Source organism: Periplaneta americana, chromosome 9 (assembly GCF_040183065.1).
Source record: "Periplaneta americana isolate PAMFEO1 chromosome 9, P.americana_PAMFEO1_priV1, whole genome shotgun sequence".
In the NCBI taxonomy this organism is placed as follows: Eukaryota; Metazoa; Arthropoda; class Insecta; order Blattodea; family Blattidae; genus Periplaneta; species Periplaneta americana.
The window spans coordinates 135,792,231-135,812,378 of NC_091125.1; the positions used below are offsets into that span (position 1 = coordinate 135,792,231).

A 20,148-nucleotide genomic window follows, 5' to 3' on the forward strand; every position below is an offset into this window, starting at 1 on the left:
GTGTAATAATGTGTGGTAAGCACACAGAACACCTTCTGTAATGTTCACGTAAAGACAGGTGGGTATCTTGGGTCACAATACAGCATGGCCCATACCTCAACAGATATTTGTTTCCGGTCACATATTTATAGGAATTTTTTTCCCAGTTTCGATAAATTCTACCTCCTGTAAAAGTATGCTACTTTTTTTAACACTCTGTATATTTCGTGCTATTATTATAAAACTATGGCAGTACTGTTTAGTTGATTTGCATAAGTCAACCGTATCACCTCATATGATATCATCTCATTGTTACTCAGTATATTGTCATAGTTTGGCTTCCAATTTCTTTATAACCCACTTTGTTTGTCGCACACTAAAGTTTTAACACTTTACCATTCACTTTCTCTTACATCAGCATATATTTATGCAAACTCACACAATTTTTGAAAGACATGTTGGTTCAGAAAAGTGTGAATACAATTAATAATTATATATAATAAATTTTCAGTCAAATATACTTTTCAATCTGTGAGGTCAGAATCTAGCATCAGTGTTCAGCTTTACCATGTACAGTTTACCTCAAGAGGCACGAAATTTATATAAATGTAAATGCCAGTACGTGCATTACTTACTATATTAATTGCTAGATCAACTTATCACCTAATTTAAAAAATTGTTTGCATCTCATGCACCTGAAGATGACTTTTTAAAGTCGAAAATATTAGTGACTTCGTATTAAATATTGTGATGTAACAGATCATCTGACCTCACAAATTGAAAAGTGTATTTGACTGAAAATTTATTATATATAATTTTTAATCACACAATTTTGGTCAATGACAAGCAATTTATTGCACCAAAAATTAATGCACTTATGTTAATTTATCAATAAAATATATATTAATTAATAAAATGCTCAAAACATATAATTTTTTCTATTTGTTTTCTAATACACCAGTAAATATTGTGATATAACATTTTTTCTGAAATGTTGGTAGCTTTGCACTTTAATATGTCCTGCATGTTAGTAGATGAATCTTTTACCTTGCAGATAACACATTCAAGTGATGTGTAAATTCAAATTCTGAAGAGATGTGCTCCCAAACAGTCATGGCCAATATAAGTCTGAAGATATCTAGTGTTATTCTTATTGGAAAATTAGGAATACAATTTTTATTATTTAAAATTTCGCACCAAGATTTATTTCTACCAAAATTTCTTATTATTTAATATTGTTCGTTTATAATTTTTATTTTTTAATAATGCTTCTGAAAAATATGAAATCTCAGAATCTTTGTTGGATTCTGATTTTTTTCCCAAAAATCCTGCATTTTAATTCCCTTATAATCCATTCTATACATATCATTTTTCGAGAGTTATAAAAGTACGGAATGTAAACATACAGAATTTAAAAAAGCTGTTGCGTATGTTGCTGTCTTTATTTTTGAACGTCCTTGAGATTGGAGAATTTCTGACGTCCATGATCTATAAATATGATACAGGTTGCAAAATTTTCATAGACTAATGAAGCTTTGACGTATATTGGAAATTCTGAGGCGAAAGATATATTCATTTCACACATGATGATGAAATAACTCTTTAACGACAATATTATTTAAAAAGAAAGAAGATATTCCATATTTATTGGAAAAACGATATAATATAACGTTTGAAGTTATTCATAAAATTAATTCCAGTAAGGATATTCCGAAATTCCAATATGATACCGTTAATTGTTACAATTCTTCACTAGTATAGAAATGTTTATATCTGTTTAATTGTATATACAATACATATTACGGAATATTATTGCTGTTCCATTTCTGAATTAAGATATTTAAAAAAATCAATGTTTTAGAAAATAATATCTTTAACTCCCAAACAAAAATGATTTAAAATGTACAGGATGTTTGTTTTAATTTCCAGATGCTTATCTCATAAACAATTAGAAGTTAGTATTTAGTGAAATAAGTCAACGAGCAGATGTATCTGAAAGGTAACCAAAAAAAATCTCACTTCTGCGTTTATGTTAACAGTATAGTATGTTTACACTGAAGGTAAACAAATGCAACCTCACTTTATGTTTACACTATGCTTATCTTTGTGTTAAAGGTAAGCAAAAGAAATCCAACATACAATATTTTAAAATATTACCATGTACTAATGTTTTCTTAAACTTTTGTTAAATGTTTTATAAACGAAGTGTTTCATAAAAAAATGTTTCAGATATAAGTTGTTGTTCTTTTTTTTTTTTTGAATAACTGAATTTGTTGAAACATTTTGGGTTCCCGTTTAGAAAAAACCAAATTAACGTTAAAATGACCTTGATATCACACACTGAACTAAAATTAAGTTTATGCCAATATTTTTCTCCTTCAAACGAAGAAACGTTTATTCAAAATTTTATTATCGCAAACGCGTTGTTTTCGAGATTAGCAGCCGGAAAGTTAAAAAAAAAAAAATCCTGTATATGAAAATTTATACCACCGAATTACCCAGAATATATGGAGGTGGTAGAGGTGAGAGAAATGTCTGCTGAATCTATTTAATTATAGGAGAAAATATAATAAAGTCATGTGATGAAACTCAGTTAATCGAAATTCAATCTATCTAATAGTCTGCCTTGATGGGAAGGGCACGGGATGGACTATCCTGGCACGTACAGTACGTCGCTTGAATGGATCTATTGAAATGGCATGCAAGCCCCACCGCTGTCCCTAAACCCAGTCCCATGAGCCCAGGACACAGCACTACCTCCAGCAACTAATGACAACATACCACGAGGAAATTCTGTGGCGGCCGCACCCGACTCTACATCGGAGCAAGCCCGAAATTTGGGAAAGAAACGGAATGATGGCGAAAGAGGGGAGGTGTAATTATGATGGCGAAAAGAGTCCGAGGTTCAAAGCCGAAAGTTACACAGAAATTCTCTTTTAATTGATTGAGGAAAAACCTAAACCTGGTAACTTGCCCAACTAGGATTTGAACCGGGCCCGTTCGTTTCTCGGCATGACATGCTACCGATACTGCACAGCGGTGGACTCAACAGCGAACTTACAACAGCCTTTCTCTGCTTTCTCTGCTTCTAACGCTATGCAGACACGAGTAGACCGCCTTTGTATAAAGACGATTCGAATCTACGACCTATTATAGATTAATTTTAGAGCTATTTCTACCCGTTTTCTAAGCTATTATTGAACACGCTAGGCAGACACGAGTAGACCTCCTTTGTATAAAGACGATTCGAATCTACGACCTATTATAGATTAATTTTAGAGCTATTTCTACCCGTTTTCTAAGCTATTATTAAACACGCTAGGCAGACACGAGTAGACCTCCTTTGTATAAAGACGATTCGAATCTACGACCTATTATAGATGCATTTAGAGCTATTTCTACCCGTTTTTCTAAGCTATTATTGAACACGCTACACAGATACGAGTAGACATCCTTTGTATAAAGACGATTCGAATCTACGACCTATTATAGATTAATTTTAGAGCTATTTCTACCCGTTTTCTAAGCTATTATTAAACACGCTACGCAGACACGAGTAGACCTCCTTTGTATAAAGACGATTCGAAACTACGATCTATTATAGATGCATTTTAGAGCTATTTCTACCCGTTTTCTAAGCTATTATTAAACACGCTAGGCAGACACGAGTAGACCTCCTTTGTATAAAGACGATTCGAATCTACGACCTATTATAGATGCATTTTAGAGCTATTTCTATACGTTTTCTAAGCTAATTATTAAACACGCTAGGCAGACACGAGTAGACGTCCTTTGTATAAAGACGATTCGAATCTACGACCTATTATAGCTGCATTTTAGAGCTATTTCTACCCGTTTTCTAAGCTATTATTAAACACGCTAGGCAGACACGAGTAGACCTCCTTTGGATAAAGACGATTCGAATCTACGACCTATTATAGCAGCAATTTAGAGCTATTTCTACCCGTTTTCTAAGCTATTATTAAACACAACGTACGGAACCAACGTGGCTTAGTCAGTAGTGTGTGGCTACAGAATGGAAGTGCAAATATTTGATGCAGTATCTGTTGGAAGCAACAGATTTTTCCCGTCCAATTCCCTTCTCATCCCCTGCAACGCTGGACTTCAAGTGTTATTCTGTTTATCTTGCATCCCAGCAAAGCTTGCAAGTTAATCACTGTTCTTTGTTCCCATTTCTTGTTTGCACATTGCAGGGTGATACTTGGTCATTCTTATGTCAGTGTTATTGTAGATGGTAGAGCGCAGTGAATCTTTTATGGTTCTGTGCTGCTGAACAATCGTGCTGCGAATTTAGCCCGAACATGGCTACTATTTCCATTCTCGGTCTTTCCCAGGGGCAGCATTATTAGAGAAACTTCAGTAGACTACCGCGAACCAGAAGTTAATCATGCTCCACTCTTCTGCTTCCCTCCTACTCCAAATCCACAAACGTTTGGTTTGCAGTAAAAATTCCTTTAAAAGATTTTCGACAATTACCCATTTCAGTAATTATTCTTATATACAGCTCAACATTTTTATTTGGCAATTTACATTACGGTACAGTTTCTCTTATTGGTTTGCGTAATTTGATAACTTCCATGTTCTATAATCAATGTTTGGTAAACGTGTTGATTCCATTCTTTGTACATGTCCTAACCAGTTCCTTTGATATACTCGTATTTGGATATTCTCTAGTATGTTTCAAACTTTTAATTTCTTTCGAATGTTCGAATTTCTCTATTTATTGAGTATACTTAAATCTAAAATCAGGGTCCTTGTGATTTGGATTTATATTAGCAACACAGGATCCAGCTTTCAATACTATATATGAAGGGTTCAGAGCCATAGTGGGCCAAGCGCCATTTATTAAAAACGGAGAAAGCAAGGGTTAAAGTTAAGTGAATACCATAGTTTAATGAAGATTGACATATAATTTAGTTTGAATGTGTATACTTTATATTACTTGCTATATGTTTCCATTGAATTACGGCAATAACTTCATTTTAACCCTTACTTTCTACGGTTCTAGTAAATGGCGCTTGGCCCACTATGGTTCTGAACCCTTCATTTGAGGGAAGCTTTTGAGACCTGTGAACATCTGTTTCACAAAATGCCGTTTGATAATTCCATTCATTTGTTGTATTTTTGTGGTTTTATATCTGCATCATTACTTATAACAGATTAGGTGACCAAAAAATTAAATTCAGATACTTGTTTGCTAATTTTTCCTTTCAACACCATTTTGAACCTTCTTAATTTTTTTTTCACACATTCCCATAGCTTTTATTTTCCTAAGAAACATTTTCATGTTGTAATTTTTGGCAATATTGCTTAAGCAGAAAGCTCCCCTCTTCAAGCCATCTTCCGACGACGTAGAGAAAATAATTTTTGTCTGTTTAAATCCTCATTACATTTTCATTTTTATCGTATTTATTTTTGGTTCACATCTCCTCTTGTACCTCGTACCTTGTTCTCTTCCTGAAGTGGATTTTTTACTCTTCCCATCTTGTCCTCGATCAACGGACGCTTCTTCTTGTTCGTGGATTATAATTGGTAATTGGAAGTCCTTCATCTTGTCGAGATGATCTTTACTCTTCCGTAAAATAATTCATGCATCTATTTAATTTTCCAATGTATCATCGTTTCTGTTAAAGGAGACGTCACACCCAAGAGAGGTGAAGTTAAAAATTTGTTGTATTATCTTTCCTTCGAATACATTTTGTCTTCTTGTAGGTATTTTTGGGGTGCAGCCTACTGTAATTAGTATCGTGAGCTATTGTCAGACAGTCAAAGGAAGGATAGCAATGGCAAAGGAAGCTTTTAATAGGGAAAGGAGCATCTTCTGCGGACATCTGAAAAAAGACCTAAGGAAGAGACTACTGAAGTGCTTTGTGTGGAATGTGGTATAGTATGAATTGTTACGACGCTGCAGATATTGCATCGGACATCGTAGAAATCTCCGATGCTGTATATTGCAGCCTCATAAGAATTCGTGTAATCACCGTCACATCGAAAGGTGCGAGAGGAAACTGTCGTATACGAGACAGAATGTCCGATAAAGTATGCTGCCGGAATAACGTGAAAACACATATATACTGTTTTATCATCATTCAACACTAATCCATTAGAATTGGCAGCGGATAGATGAAAAATTATTTCATTCTCTAATCGATCGAAGTTCTCGTGGCAATTTAAAAAAATATTGCATCATCGGCATACGAGACAGTGTAAGTCTGTAAATTCCACTAAAAATGGTACGTTTGCAGTGGAATTCGCCACAATTCTGTCCCATTCAGAGCTCAAGTTTTTCCTAAGAACTTCCCAAAAGCTTGTGAATCCAAATAGTAGACATATCTACTTCGTGAAGAAGAAATTCAGTGCAGCCACCTTCGTACTTGGTTCAGGTTCAAACCTAACTCATGGCAAAGGATTTCGGTCTTTATCATAACTTTCTGAAATGCTCTGCTGCCTGTTTCATCTTCTAGCGTGTACTCGGAGTTCTTGAGACTAAAATGTGGTCAGAGCTTGAAGTTCACACGTATGTGTATTAGAAACTGGATAATTCTCGGATAAAAAAAAAAAAACGGGAAAACTGCTGCTGATGAATAAGATTTGAATACGATCCTTTGAAACGTTGCGAAATATTATTTATCATGAACAATAGAAAAAATATTAACTTTTCTTTTACTCTGCTGAATTACTCTAATATATTTCAGGTTACTTTACTTTCTTCGTTTTTATCAATTGTTTGAACTTTTTCGATCTATAGTCCGGGTCAGCTTACATCATACCCTAAGGGTGAAACCTAACCATTTCCCCCCCATTACTACATATGCTAGTGGATTGTGGTGATTTTCTAGTTTGCAGGTTGAATTTTGTTTTGCCAACTTTGTTTAGAATTTCGATACTGACAAATACTGCAAATGGAAGTGATTTGGTAACTAGTATGTTGGCAGCTGAGACAAATATCGACAAAATTTGTCGGTACTGGAGTACCATGAAATTAAAATTGTACTAGGCCTAGATTTCTGAGCTGGTTACTGGTAGCTTGTGAAATTTGAACATATTAATAATTAATTAATGTCAGTATTAATATTAATACACTATAATTATTTTATGTGTTGCGTTGTGGTTATAATTCAAGACTATAGTCAGGTAAGTTTTCGGAGTTAGTACTAATAATTTCATGTGATCAAACAAAATACATTTTTAGGTTAGGTCTCGTGAGTCAATTGTTTAGTCAAACCAATGAATTTCGTATTGCCAGACAAAATACTTGACATGTTGATCCCTTTCCCGTATATTTTGCCTACGAAAATATGTTACAAATTATTGAATTATTTAGAATAACCTTTCAACATGAAGTACGGTAAGTAAATAAGTCATTTAGTACATAGGATCGTGTGATATCTGGTAACAGTTGGCAACACTGACAAGACGGCAATATTTGCTGTTTACTGTACTCCAATCAGGAGAAAGTCTCAGGGGAATGAGACGCAGCGGGGTAATGCTATGAATGAATGTTGATGTCATAAGATCACACACGTGGGTACATGCATCTCCATTGGCTAACTCTCAAAGCACAAACGATAACACTGATACACACATATTTATACTACCCTAGTTACAAAATTAGATCACGGTTAATTTCCTGGTCTTTTAATCCCTCCATACCGGAAATAACATATGCAGGAGAGCGCATGTTTTTTAAACTGACGTTATGACGATAATATCATCTATCTACTTCGCTCCAATAGATGACGCAATAGTAAGCACATTCCTTTCACGGTCAATCTCCTGGTTGGAGAACAGTAGAAACTGTTATGTGAGCCTCACTATATAAGCGCAACTATAATTCATAATAATGTTCGATGTAGTAACATTTTTAGATGATTATTTCATTTTAATAAACGTAAATTTAAATTTTCATGTCTTATCATTAATATTTACTTTTCAACAGTAAATTAAAGTTGTTACTTGATCAAATTACTGATTATCCATACACAGAGTGTTAAAAAACTATGGAATATTAGTAAGTTTTAATTTTACAAAAAAGAGTTTTATACAAAAGCTGTTGGAGATAAACCATACAATGTGATATCACTATTCGAAAAAAACGTTAGTTATTTAGGCATAAAGGGCGTGACAGTAAACTTTATTTTTTAAATGGCACTCTATATTAAAATTTATATATTCCGAATGTCCGTTACATTTTACGAACGAATGTGTAGAAAGATTACCCATTCACCCGTTTCATGTCATTTAAATATTTATTAAACTTGTTTCGTGGACTTCAAACTTGAGACAAATAAGTGTGTAAAATCATGTTCAGCAGGCCATAAAATTAAACAAAACACTATTACTAACCAAACTTTACAACAGATGCTCAAAATGAGAATCATTCACAGCCAAACAATGTCTCAGTCTATCATTGGAAACAGTTCATCGTCTTTCTCACAGTTACATGACTGATCTGCTCATATCATATCTACAATGAAGGGTTTTCGTGATAGACTGGAACATTGTTTAGTTATGAATGGATCACATTTTCAACATCTGTTGTAAAGTTTGATTAGTAATAGTGTTCTTTTTTAGTTTTATGGCCTACTCAATATGATTTTACAAGTCTTGAGGTCTACGAAACAAGTTTAATAAATAATAAATAGTTAAAAGACATGAAACGGGTGAATGTAAAATGTAATGGACATTCGGAATTTGTAAATTTGAATTTAGGGTGTCATTTGAAAAATAACTTTTATGCTCGACCATGCCGAAATGTACTAATTATACACCTGCTAGCAGTCCTGTAATGCATGTCATTAAAGTACACCTACTCATTAAAGTACAGGTCTTCAGCCAATGATAACTCAGCTTACATGTGTTCAGCCAATGACATGTCAGCTTTGTACCGTTATAAAACCGCAAGTATCGATTATTCTCGGATATGCAATCGAAAGAGAATTAGCGAAAAGTCACGGAGGCTGGAAATCCAATACTGTCGCAGAAGGTTATGTTCTGTTACTATAATAATTAGCGTTAGTTGTAAATAATATTCAAATAAATTCAATTTGTCATCTCGTTTTTCAATGTCGAATTCAATAATCAAGGTTCTAATATTATAATATTATCAAGTTTAACGGGATTACATCAAGGTCAATGACATTATTGTTCCTCGGAAAAAAATCAATACTTTCGCGTCTGCGCACATCTCACAATTCACGACCTAGAACAAGGTCACTTCCGATCTTGTCAGATACAAGTAAAATGTATACATCTGAATACCGGTAATTTCAAGTTAGAAATATGGTCGAGCATAAAAAGTCGTATGAAACTCGCCTATAATGGTAATTAAGAAGAGAGTATGGATGTTTATGAAACGAGCGCAAGCGAGTTTCATAATTTTCATACGAGCTTCTTAATTACTATCATTATAGGCTCGTTGCATAATGTACTATTTTCGAACACTGGTATCATATTGTATGGTTTATCTTAAACAACTTATGTATAATGTTTTTATAAAATTAAAATTTAAGATGTTATTAGTAATATTCCACACTTTTTGAACATTCTGTATATTGTTACCAGACGTTATTTTACGATATGCATCTCAAATGACCTTTTTTATATTGCTATACTTTGATGTAAAACCATTATTTATGTATTTTTGCTATAAAATTTGTTAAATTTCCTACGCATTATACACCTAAGAGAGACTTAGATTGTTTCACGACAATTGCTTGTCATACAACCTATGAAAATAGATATTTTTTATGTAAGGTTAATTTCAGTGTGACTTCTATCACTTCATAATCTGACATAACACTATAATTATCATTACCATTGTTTTGAACTTATACTAATAATGTACATGTACTGGCCATAATGCAACTGGCATTATGCAATATTGTAATACCTAGATTAACAATTACATCTTTGTAAACATAATTAAAGCTACAAGGGGACAGATAGAAAAGTGCACAGAGAAAACAGTAGAAACATAATAAGACACCAGAAAGAGAGAAGAAATTTTGAAATATTATTATGTGATAAATGTGGCAACTTTGTCATCAAAAGTGAGGAAGTGCAACAATGTGAACAAATATATCATTCAAACAAATTCTAGATGAAATCTTGCAAGATTCGTCACACACATACAAAAAAGATGCTACAAGCTGTCTTATTCAGTGTCATATTTATTGCCATCCAGGTTGGTTTAATGACTGGTTATAAATTCTTCTTTTAAAACTATCTGGGTGAGCTGTAAATTATAATATAAATACAGAAAGTAAAAATCACGTACCTCCATCATTGCTGGAGTCATAAAATTTTTACAGATATTTATAGAATGTTTAAAAATGTCTATGTAGAATATTATTTACAAGAACGTGAAATTAATTTTTGCATTTAAAAGATACAATTTAAATATATGCTATTACGATGTAAATTCAGAATAAGAACTTTCTAAAAAAAAAAAAAAAAAAACCAATGCACTACATTCTACTGCAGTTATTAGCGTTTGTCTATGCAATTTAGCCACATAAGAATGCATTTTCAAATTACAGGCACTGAGAGTTAAAGCACATTTTCTGCATAAGATTTTTGTCTTTAGTTCAATATCTTTGTCTATAGAAATTCACTGAATGCATGCTTGGTATTTTATGTTTATCAGAGTAATATTTCAGTAAAAAAAAGATTATCTGCATCATAAAAAAGTGTTTATTGCTGCATTCCACTTTATCTTTATATATCATATCAAACAGAAATATGAAATATTTTTCTCCATACATAATATATATACTGTATTTAAGCGTTAGTTACTTACGTAAAAAAGCGAAGTTAATATTGAATATAATAATAATAATAATAATAATAATAATAATAATAATAATAATATAAAGGAAAAAAAGAAACGATTAAAATAAACAGCAAATGAAAGTGTAAATACCATAACCTAGAAAATACTTAGAGATATTCAAACCTACATAAACGGAACACAATTTTTTTCAGTTTACAGATATATACAGTATATGTCCTTGTTCAGTATAATTAAGAGACAAAAATTTATTAGTGACTATAGTTTTATTAAACATGCCCGAAAGAAAAAGAAAATTATGAAATCGACGAACATGAAAAAATAATACATTTAGCCAAAAATTGATTATTTCAGAGAGTTATTAATATAGTTCGAACTGTTAATTTTGAACATGTTTCTCACTGGGGACCCTAATTCAGACATTTAAAAGTGGGAAACAGGAATAACAAAACTGTATAATATATAAAAAAAATCAGCAAGAAATCGAATATAGTTACCATCAGAAGTAACAAATGGTTTGTAAAACTCTTAAGGTTCTGTTATTAAAAATACGAAGAGTTGGATTATTTAAACCAGCAATAATTTAGTAACAGTTCCTACACTAAATTTTTATTTTCTGTATAGCCTACATTGAAATAAATAAAAATTAACGATTCTTAAAAAAATTGCCATATATTTCTGTAATTTTCTTTGTATTAATTAACAATTTGAAATTATACTCTTCAACTGAATTGAGAAAATAAAATAATTAAATTTCTACAAAATTTTTTTTTCGTTTATCTCTATAGCAAGCACATCATATTATATGAAATAGTAACATTTATTTTTCTGAGGTTATGCGAGAACTTTATGAAAGAAACAGAAGTATTTACTGAGAAATTTGACTAGTGATATCTCGAAACAGAAGATGAAAGTAAATAACGGATATATAACACGACAGTGAAGGTTAAGACATAGAATTATTTATAATAACAAAAATATTGATATTCAATCATGCAAAACCTTTGAATGTAATTATTTACATTTTCCGACTATTGATGACTTGTTTTAAAATAGCAATGTAACATAACATACAAGAAACAATAAAGATATCATTGATCAAAACAAAACTTTGCATATCAACGTTCATAAGCTTATAGGTTTATGTCAATGTGGAATGCAGCCTTTATTTTTATTATCTTTTTGTATTAACTATCTGCTTATTTAACGAGATTTTTTACAATCTATTTAAGAGTCATTTCATTAAACTTGACATCTAAATATTATTAATATTATTTAAATACATTAACTTAAATTAAAATATTTAACTACGGTTTAAGCATATGGATACAGAATCTGTAGCAAACACTACAAGGCATTCCTTGACAGTGAGTGTCTCGAATTTCAAAGGCCAGAGATAATAGAAATGCTCACAGCATTATCGCTGCTTCGACTAATATTATTTACAGTGACAATTAAACATCTAACATCCCAAATTAGGATTTTGAGTAGTAGACAATAAATCTACTTCTGTAGTTCAGCATATTTAAAATTATAAAATTTTACTGATAATAAAGGAAAATGTACTAACGAAGTATTTTTCCAGGTATCAGAGCCAAACAAAATATTATTGTAATATCCCGATTTGTTTATAAAATTTCCAAAGAAGAAAACCTCTTCTTACAATTTTAACCCCACGATCTAGTGCTAAATTACCCTGATTATTTAAGTTAGAGGTTAGAAAATAGGTATGTCTCTCTTGCAACAGTAATATTAATTAAAATATATTTATGGCAAAGAATAAAACAGCTAGTTCGAAGCAAAATTCTTGGATGCAATAGCTAATATTTATATTCTCTCACTACAAACGACCAAGTAACCACATTTTCAAGATAGAGAATTAGTTTTTTATAATGATGTTGGACTAGTAGTTGTCGCCAACAATCACAAACCAATATGCATCAAAACCAGGGTGCAAATTAAAATATACGTGAACATTTAAATCAATATTAATGAATTAAATATTATTATTAGTGTAGAAATTAAATTTAGTATATTGTTTACATAATACAAAAAATATTATACGATTTCTTTAAAAGTTTATATAAAATTTAAGAGGAAATTCAGCAAAGAAGGACAAAATAAAGCGTTTCATCCATATTTTACACCCTGATTGTAATCATATTGTAGATCATAAAGTATAACAAAACTCCTTAGCAGTCACATTACACCACTGTCCCTCAGGATTTCAGCAACAAACACAAAAATAATATCAAATGGCCATTAAGAAAGGAACTGTGAACATTTCCAATATTCTGACACAGGTGCGTCAATTTGGAGAGCTTGGCGGGCGGGCGTACGGTAGGGGCACTTAGCAGAAAACAATAAGAAGCAAAGACAGAAAAAAATACAAGAAAAAAAACAGTACAGAAACTTAAACACCTATATATGGTGGAAAGGTTGATAGCCTAAAGAACACACAGTGAAATGCAATGACAACGTTTTGAAACATGCAACTACGGGAGACTCAGTCCATGACCCTACTCAAGGGAAGCAAGACATGAAAAATATCAATAGCTAATGCAGGAGGATTAAAAAGAATTGAACATTCAGAGAAATGTTGTCTATTTTGAATGGTAAGTGTTTCATTTTTATACAAGTCCTCTTCCCACAACACAATTTTGGTGTCTCTCCTGTTTTCTAGACTCTCCTTTGTTTAAATTAACATACGTATTTTAAAAATGTTCAGCTTTATGATAAAGTTATGGTTTTTAACTATCTAGTTTATTAGTGTTTAGTATTTTGGAAACAAGATGGATGGCTTTTAAGCAACTATTAATATGATGTACCGAAGTACATATGATATTTCCGTGCAGGAATTCTGCGTTAGCATTAGGGCTAGGATTTTGATGAAATTGCATCTTTTTTCTAGTAAGCCAGAAACATAGCTGCTTTAGTATTTATATGTTATGTGATAAACTGTTTTAAGACATATTTGTTAGGGCACTTTTTTGCATTTTTTGCCTGTTTCAACTCATAAGAGCATCTTTTGTTTTATTCGGTCATTTTTTTTAGGCATTTTCATTTAATTTCGGCTATAAATGCCCATTATTAATATAAAATAATGTTTATTTCCCTTGATATTTTCTTTACATATTTTGTACATTAATACCCATTATTTTATATAATATTTTAATCGTTTTCTAAACAAATATTTCCACTTTAACGTAATACAGCCCATGCAATGGATCAGTCCAACTACCCCTTCAATATAGACTCCTCTATACCTGCTAATTCCGGATAAGAGTGGCCTTGTGGTAGACTACACGGAAACTAAAAGTAAAGTAGATCCATAGCGCTACAGCCCATGAAGGGCCAAGACCGACCAGCTGACTGTTGAACTCACGTCCACATGCCGAAGCAGAAGTGAACGATCATACATGGAAACTACATCAGGTAAAATAATTAATTAAAGTGTACTACTTAGAAAAAATTATGTAAAATTTAATTTAATTACTAGTCTAAATATTATTAAGCAGTACAAAATCTCTTTTCCTACTAAGCCAATTACGTAAGATCAATTTTTAGGGCATTTTAAGGGCATTTTTCAACGTTTTTTAGGTCATAAATTCATTGTTTTAGGACATTTTTTCATGATTTATAGGTCATCAAAATCTTAGCCCTAGTTATCATATTATGATGAAGGATAGGTGGATCAGAGAAAGATTCTCTCCGGCACCGGGACTCGAACCCGGGTTTTCAGCTCTACGTGCTGACGTTTTATCCACTAAGCCACACCGGATTCCAGTTCCGATGCCGCATTCAATCCTCTCAGTTTAAGTTCCATCTCTTAGTTTTCCTTTAGTGGCCAACCCTCATGCACTGTGTCACAGATGTGTGACAGTGGCACAACGTCCAACACACTATGTGCAAGAGGTGCACTCATTACGAGTGACTAAGTGGCCGGGATCCGACGGAATGAGCGCCGTCTTGAATCACTAAGTTATTATTTACGCATATCATATTAATCTGATGTACCGAAGTATATATATATCTCCGTGCAGGAATTCTGCGTTATCATATGATAAAGGATGGGTGGAGCGGAGAAAAACCTTCTCCGGCATCTCTGCACATTAGTGTGTTGGACATCGTCCCACTGTTACACATCTGTGACACAATGCATGAGGGTTGGCCAACAAAGGCAAACCCGGGTGGAAATTAAACTGAGAGGATTCAATCCGGCATCGGAACTGGAATCCGGTGTGGCTTAGTGGATAAAGCGTCAGCACATAGAGCTGAAAACCCGGGTTCGAGCCCCGGTGCCGGAGATATTTTTTCTCCGTTTCACCTATCCTTAATCATATTTTAAGCAACTGTCTGCTGTATAAATGTAGAATTTCATAGTTGCTTTTTTTCATCTATATTTGATATAATGTTTTTTTTTTGCTGTTTATTATGTTTTTTTATCTTTTTCTCCTAATAACATTTATTAATTTTCGTCTACTGCTGAACTGCAGTTGACCACGAAGGTACAGAATACAAATCAAGGGTACAAGGAATAACGATCAAGGTCCATTTTAGAAAGTTTCGAGAAAAACGAATTTTAAAGTTTAAGCACTTAATACTTTGTTATGTGTGCATTTAATAGAAATTGACGTAGTGGAATGTCAAGAAAGATGACTTCTTATTACTAGCTAGACCACATGATAGTACTTCTTTTCCACTATAAGATAGGATTATTAACTCAATTTCGATTTTTGATGGACCTTGATTGTTTTTCCCGTGTACCCTTCAAATGTATTATGTAACAAATATACAGTTAAAATGATTTTAGCAATAATTATAATAATTTCAGTTAAATAAAAATTTTCAATTTCTGAAAAAAAAATGAAATAAAATAAAATATTAAGTAAACAACAGTGTAAAATATTAATAAACTAGAAAAGTATAAATGCTAGTGAAAAATTCATAAAAATTTTTTTATTATATCAATGATTATTTTACTCGAGGAATTTACCGCGAAACTTAATTCTATCAAGATTTTATGTACAAATTTTGTAAACCTCCCATGGCCCCAAACAATAAACATTATATTTTCCAATTGCGTAAAGGGATATTACATCTGGTGCTGAGGTACGGAAGACAATCTCCGTAAATATATATATTTTCTTGATCTACTTTTTCCACTTACGTAATAGTTTTCTCAAACCTTATCGTTGGATCAAAAACATAGGTCTTCTATGTTTTGTATCAATAGCAACAATATAAACTCTTCTATTGGAGCATTGTCTATCCAGCAGTTTTTACTATGTATTGATGTTGCTTTCTGTTGCTGAAACATTTGTTAGTAAATCTGTGAATTTGTTGCCCATAAGTTCGCTTTAAAAATGCATTACTCAGTCACTAGGCTATATCTGGATTTAATGACAAAATCAATTTGCAAGAGAACTATCAAACTCAGTTTCACAATCTTACAATTTGGTGTATACTATGCTTCTATATAGCCTAGTTACTACGCAATGAAGTACTGTACTGAATATGTTCAATTCTTATTTTGATCATCCTGTATTATATGGCACAAGCAATTATAAAATGAATTTTTAGTTATTTTATTTTATCTGTAGTTGAGAGTTCTTGAAGTTTAGTGTATTATTTTGTATTTTACACAAATATATTTTACTGTCCAAGGCATAGAAATCACACTTCATTGCTTTATGTATTATCTACTTATATGCAGTCCTTCTGAACGCTACAGAGGTTTGTTAGAACAAAATGAGGGCAAATCAATAACGTTAATCACACATATCAAGCAATTATTTATGTTAAAATTAATTAAGTCTATTAATCTTAAAACATTCTTGAGACTTTTAATATAATAAAATTATTTAATATTTTAATATATATTTAAAGACCACACGCATTTTTTGTTATGAACAACTGCGTGATATTGTAAGAGTTTCAATTTTAAATTGGAAAACTGTTTTATTTGATACTTCATAAGATAAATACTATTTTCTATCAATATAACATGATAAAAGAATTTTGTAGTACTGTGAATATGGGGTTAAAGATATCTAATCTACAAAGATCAAGCATTAAAATACTATAAGCTGCCTATATCACTTGCATTACTACTAGAACCAAAGTTTTAAAAAGAAAACAAAAAGAAAGATATAACTACTATAAAATAATACCTCGTATGTTTCTTCGGTGCTGTTAAACTTGTTCCTCTACCGATTATAAAAGAAGCGAAAATATATTAAAAATAATTTAAAATAATACAATTATACCATCATGCAATTAACCAGAATTCCTTATTTATTGCAGTAGGCGTTCCTAAATACCTGTATATATCAACACGTCCACAAATTCTATAGCAAAATTTCGATCGGAGATAATAAAAAAAGATGTAAGCGAATATTTAATTTAGCAATTTTTAATACTGTAAGGAAAATTATGTCTAAATTTGTGAATAAACCTCTAAAAATAATGCTATAATAAATAAACCAGTATGAACTAAAAAGCACTTGTAATTAAAAGAAAAAAAAAAAGAGAAAGGGAAATTTATTATATATTTACACGATTTTTTTTGTTTTGTTTTTAGATCCTCCAACCATACCCCAAATGTTTTCCCACATATTAGTTAACACCCTGTATAATTCCCAGAAGTAAATGGCAAAGACAACATGGAAGAAATGGTCTGATAAATTGATCTGAAAGATGAAAAGAAAACATGAAAATTTCAAGTATGTAAATTACGTCATAGACAAAGACACTGGACAAGAGAAAGATATCAGATGCAGACATTTGTGTATGCCACTGTGTGCTGGGACGTTATATGTCCAACGTTTTGGAACCGTATAGATACGTAGCCTAAGTTATATACGTAAGTTAAACAGAGAAAACAAATATAGGATTCTGATCTTTCGTGATTCTCACTCCAGAGATGTGTTTGTCAAATCTGATACAGGTAATGGAACGAAAGGAGATGAAAACATGAGACTGGAATAAAATAATCGCTCAATACAAAGTAGGATAGAATTCTATGATTAAATATATATTGCCACAAGTGTGAGAACTTAATGGAATTTAAGAAAAGAAACCCCAAAAGAACAGATACAAAGAATACTCAACTTAAAGAAATTTCGATACCGGTATAGAAGTGGAGATTTTTTTTTTTAATTTCGCAATGGTGTCTTTGAATTTAATATTACACACATATTAGAACTGCATACTTATTCTATATTCAGTGAAATGTCACTCACGATCTGCGAAGTTCGCTTACAATTTATCCAGGCATAAAGGACCCAAACGAGTTAAGGATTCTTTCTTGTAAAGAGTGACACACACTTCCGAACATTAAAAAAATAAGTCGTTACTTGCTTTTAAGGAACCCGGAAGTTCATTGCCGCCCTCACATAAGCCCGCCATTGGTCCCTATCCTGCGCAAAATTAATCCAGTCTCTATCATCATATCCCAAATCCCTCAAAATCCATTTTAATATTATCCTCCCATCTACGTCTCGGTCTCCCCAAAAGTCTTTTTCCCTCCGGCATCCCAACTAACACTCTATATGCATTTCTGGATTCGCCCATACGTGCAACATGCCCTGCCCATCTCAAAAGTCTGGATTTCATGTTCCTAATTATGTCAGGTGAAGAATACAATGCGTGCAGTTCTACGTCGTGTAACTTTCTTCATTCTCATATAACGTCATCCCTCTTAGCCCCAAATACTTTCCTAAGCGCCTTATTCTCAAACACCCTTAATCTCTGTTCCTCCTTCAAAGTGAGAGTCCAAGTTTCACAACCATACAGAAGAACCGGTAATATAACTGTTTTATAAATTCTAGCTTTCAGATTTTTGACAGCAGACTAGACGACAAAAGCTTCTCAACTGAGTAAGTTAATAACACGCATTTCACATATTTATTCTGCATTTAATTTACTCCCGAGTGCCATTTATATTTGTTACTATTGCTGTAGGATATTTGAATTTTTCCATCTCTTCGAAGAAACATTTCCAATTTTTATATTTCCATTTCATACAATATTCTGGTCATGAGACAATCATATATTTAGTCTTTTCGGGATTTACTTCCAAACCTATCGCTTTACTTGTTTCAAGTAAAATTTCCGTGTTTTCCCTAATCGTTTGTGGATTTTCTCCTGACATATTCATGTCATCCGCATAGACAAGAACCAACACTACAAAAATTGAATTTAAACACATGATTGCGAAGCCCAAAAACTCGTATCTCAAAAACACTGCAAAAGCATAAAATTTCACAGAAAAATTATAAATTTAGACTATAAGTACAGAATACAGATACTTTTGCCTGGGAAACTGTTTTCTTCGATTTTTACAAAATCGAGACTAATAGTTGGTCATACCAAAGAAGAAACATGAAAGCAGAAATTAGTACTTTTATTCTGTTTTATTTTTAAAGTATATCTCAGGTTTATAAAGTTTACGAAACTGGTTAAACATCATTTAAGTTCAAGAAGCGATGCCATTGAATTATAAAATTTATACATCTTCATGCAATCCTACAATAAAGCTTCTAACAAATTTTCAGAATATATTTACTGCAAAGTTTATTTATACTTCATTCTCTCACGTCCAGCAAGGGCTCCAGAAATCCACTCATATACAATGCATAAGCTACTAGAGTTATCAGCTAATAAATTTTCATTCTAATTGCATTACAATTAAGGAAAACATTTTATCTACAATAATCTCACTAGAGGTTTTGACTTATCTAGAGAAAATCAAAACTCGAGTGGGATTTAATTGACTATTACATGATTAGAAGAAAGTATATAAAGATTAGAAGTAATAAAGTATGCTAATACAATAAAATATTGATTTACGAAAATACTGAACTATTTGAAAATGTATTATTGTACCATCTCATCATTACGAATATTCCGCTAGGTGGCAGTAGTGTGTTATGATCAGCTGTTATTTTATTACCAGTTGTGCCAACTATACAATCTTCATTGAATTCTATGGATGATTACTATTCAAGAAGTCTTTGTTGATTCAGTTTCATTTTTATTAAAACAGTTGCATTCCACTTCAATTATCAAAATATATTAAACAATCTCTGATACGTGACTATCCATAATCTAACACAGCAGAAGTATAACATAACCTAAATAATATAAACAAGATAAATGACAGAAAAGTTTTAATTAAGGGTAATGAAATAAACATGAATCGTTTTAAAAATACAATTATTTTAAAGTAAAATGTTTTCAAACAAGCAAACAAATGCTAGGGAGGTGATAAAAATGGTAGGATAAGCAGCCATGATTGATTGAAAAATGTCGTTCCGTGCCATTTTATTGGTCAAAAGTAGTATGACGGAGTA

General features: G+C 32.0%; 1 protein-coding gene and 1 non-coding gene across 22 annotated transcripts in view; one reads left to right on the top strand and one right to left on the bottom strand.

The window, feature by feature from the left end:
* LOC138706539 (coiled-coil domain-containing protein AGAP005037) overlaps positions 1-20,148 on the bottom strand; it is a 1,408,895-nt gene that overhangs the window by 667,368 nt on the left and 721,379 nt on the right. The gene's annotated exons all lie outside the window — the stretch shown is intronic.
* On the top strand, positions 15,028-15,099 carry TRNAY-AUA (transfer RNA tyrosine (anticodon AUA)). The gene has a single exon. It is a non-coding gene; the product is annotated as a tRNA-Tyr (tRNA).